This window comes from Molossus molossus, unplaced genomic scaffold (genome assembly GCF_014108415.1).
Source record: "Molossus molossus isolate mMolMol1 unplaced genomic scaffold, mMolMol1.p scaffold_m16_p_1, whole genome shotgun sequence".
In the NCBI taxonomy this organism is placed as follows: Eukaryota; Metazoa; Chordata; class Mammalia; order Chiroptera; family Molossidae; genus Molossus; species Molossus molossus.
This window is the reverse complement of record NW_023425344.1, coordinates 145,885,324-145,892,913: the sequence shown is the minus strand read 5'-3', so window position 1 is coordinate 145,892,913 and position 7,590 is coordinate 145,885,324. Positions and strand designations below refer to the sequence as shown.

General features: G+C 37.8%; 1 long non-coding RNA gene across 1 annotated transcript in view; it reads right to left on the bottom strand.

Annotated features, from left to right (window-relative positions):
* Positions 1 to 5,750, bottom strand: part of LOC118643884 — a 14,578-nt gene extending 8,828 nt beyond the window's left edge. The window contains exon 1 of the long non-coding RNA XR_004962039.1: positions 5,698 to 5,750. This is a non-coding gene — a long non-coding RNA (uncharacterized LOC118643884). The remainder of the gene's footprint in view (positions 1 to 5,697) is intronic.
* Between the last annotated feature and the right edge of the window lie 1,840 nt (positions 5,751 to 7,590).

Below are 7,590 nucleotides of genomic sequence, written 5' to 3'. Positions count from 1 at the left end.
TTTTCCCCCATTGACATCCTCTTCCCTCCCCCACCAACCCAGGATATTGTTATGTCTAGTTTTGTTGTATTTTATAAACAAATTCAGATGAGCCTTCTTTCCTCACATTAATATAAAGCAGCTTTCATCACCTGCCATACGTTCCCATCAGTACCGCCCACAAATACACCAAAGATAGGACAGACAGGGGGATAATCTAGGTGATGTCTTATAAAATACAGAGCATTTACAAACTGTCAGTAGCCAATAATCAGACAAATCTTTATATTATATAAAACACCATTTGACTGTTTCAGATATGTTACTTCAAAGTCACTTATTCCTCATGAACCACAAGTCCCAGATGGCATATTTTCTAAAGGAATCACGATCTGGAGGACTACATTCTCCTTCACGCTTGAAATGTTTAACTATAGTTAAACTTCTGATGTGTCCCTTAAGCTATGCAGTTAATATGTAATTTACATTTAGAATCTCAAAAAGACAAATACAGAATAAAATTCTATTTAAATACTTTTATGCTAAATGGAAAGTTATCTTTTAAGATCATTACTATCAAGGTTTAATATGGCATATAAAATACCACAATAAAGTCAGCTATGACCAAAAACCTATATATATAAGGTAGTAAAAAAAAGGGAAAAAAAGCACCAAAACAAAGACTAGTTGGTAAAGCTTTGGGTGATATGTGCTCTCATTTTCTTCTATTTAATTTTTTCTATTATGTATGTATACTGGTTTGTATTTGAAAATATTAATGCTAAAACATTTAAAATCTTTAATTTAGAAACTGGCTCACAGCTCTAATGAGGCTCAGCTAGTAAATCAACAACTTAGTCTACTGCCTACATCCAACCAAAGAAACAGGGAACATTTCCCCATCACCCCAGGCCCACTCCCAACTATTCAAACTTTTTCAGTTCTCATATCCGTATCCCACTAGAGGGCGACAAAACTAAGCCTCCTAGCAAAGCCTGCGTATACTGGCTGCCAGAGGTTACTTTCCCGCATTTTGCTGAAAATGTAAAACAATTGTTGTTTATAGTTAAAACCTTACCATTGTTAGCTTACAACCTCAATAAACTACACTGACAAACACAAAAATAAAAATGAAAATATCAAAAATAAAAATCAAAGAGCCAAAATACTGTTAACAATTTTATGTTCATAGGTATTGTGACTGACCACCAGAATAGACAGGGATAAAAATCCTATCACATCTTCATTCATTCAGCACAAATGGCAAAGTAGATGGACTTTTACAATTTTTGCAAAAAAGGGAAGGGGTTACATAGTAGACTTAAAGTTCAATAGCAAAGAGAAAAATATAACCATACTTAAAAGTCTAATAAGTGACATCTGAAACCTTACTATCAACTGAAGTACCTGTTGAAATCCTGCCCCAACCATTGTGCCTACTACCTCATGTAATCCACTAAACATAATGCTGAAGTTTACTGACTTTGTGTGGTGAGCACACAATGCAATATACTGATCATGTATCTTAGAAATTGACACTTCAAACCTATATATTATTTACTAATGTCATTCCAATGACATTAAATTTTTAAAAAATTGAACTCAAAAAATAGTTGAGCCCTGGCCAGTTTGGCTCAGCAGTTAGAGCATTGGCCTGCGGTCCAGAGAGGCCCAGGTTTGGTTCCCACTAATAGCACGTACCTCGGTTGCAGTTTGTCCCAGACCCTGGTTGGGTCAGGGCCCTGCGGGAGGCAACAACTCAATGTGTCCCCTTCATGTCGATGTTTCTCTCTCTCTCTCTCTCCATTCCTCCTTCTCCCTTCAACTCTGTCTGAACAAAAAATGGAAAAATGTCCTTGGGCCCTGGCCAGTTTGGCTCAGCCGTTGAGCATCGGCCTGCGCACCAGAGAGTCTTAGGTTCAGTTCCCCCTAGGAGCATGTACCACAAAATAAACAATTTAAAAAATGTACTCGGAGTGAGGATAAAAAAAAAGTTAAAACATTTATTAAAATCTACATGCTAAGAACATTCTTTGTTTTTGTAATTACTTTAATACAACTACTTAGAATCCATGGTATCAGCAAATGAGCTGTCCTATGCAAACTAAAACTATTGCATAAAAAAAAATTACTGAAAGTGATAAAATTCAGGAGCTAATGAAACACTTAAAAAAATAATTCTTAACCTTCTAAAGGCAAAAATTTGCATTGATAAAAGAACAAATACTATAAGAAAAGCATGACAAGATATAAGAGAACACTATAAATTAAAAACAAGACAGACAAAACAAAGAATTATAGCAGTGTTGGAACATAAATTCAAGAAAATCTCTAGGAAGTAGAAAAAGACAAAAAGGAAAATAAGAGATGAAACAACTTAGAAATTCAAGCAGGAATACTGGTCTAGAAATTCCAAATTCTGAGAAATGAGAATACTAGTAAAAAGAGGGAATACAGAAATTATAAAAGAAAACAATTTCATGAAAGTAGCTAATATCAGCCATCTTAAAGGCCATTATAAAGTGAAAAGGTACATATCATAATCATAATATAAAAATTCAGAATCCCAGCCCTAGCCGTTTTGGCTCAAAGGTTAGAGTGTTGGCCCACTTTGGCTCCCGCTAGGGGCTCATGCCTTGGTTGTGGTTTGTGCCCGGCTCCAGTTGGGGTCCTCTTGGTGGCAATCATTCGAGTGTCTCTCTCACATCGATGTTTCTCTTTCTCTCTCTCTCTCTCTCTCTCTTCCTCCTGCTCTATCTGGGAAAAAAAAAAGTTCAGAATTCCAGGAATAGAGAAGGTTCTAAACCCGTCCAGAGAAGAAGGGGATGGGGAAATATCTAGAATTGGTAATATACAACATATCATAACAATGTCAACAGATTTAAGAGAAACACTGAAATGGGAAAAAAGCAGAAATGTCTTTACAAGTGCAAAAATTATCTTCAACCTAGAATTCCATACTTTATTAAGTAGGAGGCATTCCACAGAAGCTACATTTCTAAAAATCATCTGCTCATGGGTCTTTTCCCAGGAAAAAGAGCTCCAGTAAAACAGGGGCATATCACAAGACAGAGGAAAACACACAACCTGGGACAGAGCCTTTCCACCAGTGTCTCGTGCGGCACACTGAAGAATTTTTAAAACATGACATACCTGACTATTTAGACAGGGGCACTGACCTCTATTCCCTTAGACTGTCAAGTTAAAATAATGACAACAGCCAACACAATAGATATTCTGTGTAAGTGAATCAAAATTATACCTATTTTACCATGTGTCAGATTGGCCAAATATATCTTTTCAGTGTGCCACAGAATTTTAGTCATTAGGTTATGTCTGCCATAAGATGAAAAAGGTTGCAAATCACCGATCTAAGACAGAGGGGATCCAACACAAGATAGCAGTTATGTGGGACCCAGATGACTTTAAAGAAATATGCCTCCCCCCCAAAACAGGAGTAGAGCAGGCCTAGGGAACCCAGTCTGTGCTAGAATAGGTAACACAGGCTGGGGAGATTGCTTCCAATGGGAAATGGAACAGATGTGTTTAGTCAATGGAAAATATTTTTGACAAGTTTGTGATGAATGCTACAGCATTTTCATAAATAAAGTTGACGTTAGAAAACGAGTGAATATAGTCCAAATTTATTATTACACACACACACAAATTGAAGACTTAAGTACAAAAACATTATTTTTGAAGCAGGGAGACCAGCTACTCTCTGCACTGGGCTCTGAGATCATGTTGACCAGGCAGAAGGGGTTTGGAGTGTCCTGGGGAGGAGGAGAAGTGCTCAGATTTCAGTCGTATTAGAGAAGAATGAAGGGTGTACAGGAGAGAGGCACAGCCAGAGAACCCTACGGCTCAGCAGTAGAACTACTTACACAGCCACAATCATGCGAACAGTGATTCTGATTCAATAATAACCATGTCACATGTTGAGGGAGAGGGTGGAAACAAGGCCATGTGGAGAGACGCTGAGTTTCAGCTGCTAGGACAGTAAGTCCACAGACAGTGCTAACAACTGACTGAGCTAGGGCACTTGTTCACATTGTTAAACAACAAGGTTAACAACCAGAGCTAAAAATGAAGACAGATCTTTATACCACAATCATATTATTGACATTTAACTTAAAGGTCAGAACCCCTTCAAAATTGGGCATTTGTAAGCAGAAATCATTCCTGAATATGTAAATTTGATCATTAAGGTAACAAGAGAGATTTATAAAATCTACAAAAAGGTCCATGCTTATGATATTGGGTCCATTATATATTTTTTAAAATCATGGGAGATTATTTCTCATTCAAATTATTAATTTCTTACTTAACTCTACAAGTGTTTACTTACATGGTATGACTTCTTCATATTCTTTCCTCTCACTAAGGATAAAAAAAATAAACTTCAATTTTGATACAAGTGATACAGAAAAACAAATGCTACTGATTACCTGAAAGATTACCAACATACAAAAGAAGACAAAACTTTATTTCACTCTTTTTATAATTTCCAATAAAATTTATAACTTAAATCACCTGGAAAGTTGAGTTCCATAAAGAAATAACTTAAAACTAAGTTTTACTGTTTTAACCTAACAGATGCTCTGTATCAGGTACACATGAAAGTCTCTCCCTGTACAGAAGAAAAGGGCAAAGCAAGCCGGGCCGAGTGACAAGCACAGCTAATACACAGTTTACCTGTTGTGCATCTGAGCCACTACTCAGTCATAGTTTCTGATTCTACATTTACACCCACTCCTCCTGGATCACCAGGATCAACAGTTGACAGCTCAAAAGCTCGTTTCTGGCCAGGGATCTGAAAATGTCCTGAACCCCTTTCTGGCAATTAGTTAGAATATCTTATTAAAAAAATAAATGGGTCTTTACTCAACTGCAAAGTCTCCTATTTAATTTAAATTTAAAATGAGTGTGGCTAACCTAACTAAACATATGTACGACACTAAATCGTCTTCCTCTAACAGAGATCAGAAGAAACACAGACACTCCAAGGAGGGTCTTGGGCTGTCCTGTTTCCCACACAGCCTCCTTCAGTGAGGACGGGCATCATGGGTGCACACTCCTCAGGACTGAAGAGAGGCCATGGGAGAGCGTCTCCTGTACTGTCTCCACCCTCTCTACATGTGAGCAGCCGGTGGCTCTGGGAGACACTGAGAGACACAGCAATCCTGACCAAAAATGATCAGCTCCAGACAGTCAAATACACACATACCATGAAAATGCATTTTAACACCCCCATTTTTTACTGTGCTGTGTTACTTCAAGGATAATGGAACCTTTTCCTTTGGTACTTCTGCTGTTATAGCAACAAAAACTTGACCACATGTGCCTTGCTAAGCAAGTAAACTCCATGTACCATTACATAAAGGACACTAAGCAGGCAAGCACAGTGTAAAAACCTACACTTCTAACCCTTGTCCTAAAACAAACAGGACCCAGGAAGTGGACACCAGTGTCACATGCTGATGCAAAGCTTCTGGGAACCCCGCAGGCTCGGTGGCTCTCATGCACCCCGGTAGCATTAAGTTAGGATGATAGAGTCTTCAATAGCTTAAAAATTCTGGATGTGAGATTGAATCATTTGGTTGAGCACAATGTAACATAAAACCCAAATCACAAATTCAATCCTCATATATAAACAACTGATTATTTTTATTTGTTCAGATAAAAACCTAACTGTAACCAAAGTCCTAACTGACTTACCATTCTTTTGAGATTTCTTTAGGAAAATGGTGCTAGCCCTTGGATGGTCTGAAGGAATTTATTCTAAATCCATCTCTGTGTAGGAAGAAGAAAAAAATGCATAATAATTTAGTTGAGCAGAAAAATACACTTCTTTAGAACTGGAATAAGGGAAATGGCACTTTGGAAACCCAGAGATGTAATTCCACAAAAATTAAAATCACTCATCCTCCTATGCCAGTCTCAGAAAATTCTTTTTCTCGAGATAGTGTAAGGAAACTACCCCAGCACTCTGTGGGAAAAGGGATACCTCACTTCCACCGATAACAAATCCAGTAATGAATGATATCTAACAAATCATTTTACATATGCATTTACCTAGAATCCTTTTGTCCTTCCAAATAATTCAGCTAGAATCTTGTACAAACATAATATAGAACTTCCTGGTTGATAGACCCCCTAAGCCATCCATTTTGATAGTATTGCCCACACTAGAAATTTAAATCACTAAACCAGTTGCCTTGTTAAGAAAATGCCTTCACTAAATTTCAAGTTTATTAAATTGTTTTTGTAGAAATTATTCTATTCAAAATTTTAATGTTAAAACCCCACACTATTAAAGTTTTTTCTGCATATTTGAAAAATGAGAAAATATTAGTTATTTGAAAAAATGAAGTAATTGAGTTGTGCACAAAATGAGAGACACAGACTATCACAGCAGCCTGTAACCTTGGGCTTCTGAAGAATTCATGACTACTTCCTACAAAAAATAAAGCAAAGATATGGCATCTGAATAAAAAAAAATAAGAACAAAAGATTGCAGAAGAAGCCATATTATGTATCAGTCAGTGCCTAGGGCATAATAAAATTTGATTACATTTTAATGGGAAGCCCAGGAAACTATGTACGTGAATCAAAGAAGAAGCAGGCTTATGCCACCCCACCCCCCCACACACACACACACATACACACACCAAACCAAGACTAATACTATGGCTCTAAATATAAAAATCAAGAAGTCTGGAATAAAAATGACAACATGCAGAAAGAAAGCAAAATTAGGTCAAGTAGCAAACAAACAAAAACTCCCCTTCCCCACACCTAGGTTCTAGGGCAGACACGTGCCCCAGGGCTGGCCAATCAATCACAGTTGGCCTGGGACCACCCAAGAACCAGAAGGGAGAGGCTGAGCTGACTCTCGGATCCTTAGAGAGTCTGCAGCGGTGGACTCTCCCTTTGCCAGCAGGAGGAGAAGCCTTTCCAGGAGAGCAGAACTGAGACAAGTTCAGAGATGATCACTGAATTCCCGAACTGAGGAGCACCTTAAGCCCTGGCTGCTTTAACTCAGTAGTTAGAGAATCGACCTGCGGACCAGAGAGTCCCAGATTTGGTTCCTGGTAAGGGCACGTACCTCAGTTGCAGTTTGTCCCCACCTCGGTTGGGGTCTTGGGGGTGGCAGCTAGTCAATGTGTCTCTCTCTTGTCAATGTTTCTCTCTCTCTTTCTCTAAAATCAATTAAAATTCTTTTTTTTAAATGGCTATATCACGAATGCACCTGATCTTATCTACAATTTTACATATAACTTGTACCTTTTGCTCATTGCAAATACTATATCACTATTTTATAGAATGGTTATAAGCAGCATTTTTCAGAAAGATATTCATTTCAACATGATTCAACTTATTCCAATTAAATAGAAATGTCCGTTGTTTCTGGGCCAACAGCTGGGCACCTGTTTACTTAAGGTTTCATGCATTTCCTGAACTGCTCTATTCTCATACTATACATTGTATTTACTATACATTGTATTAGTTTTGAGGCCCACAACCCAAAATTTAGAGTCTAACAATTACCATGTATACTAATGATTTTGTCTCTCGGAGTCCACACTTTCCAACCCAGTCAGGTGACTC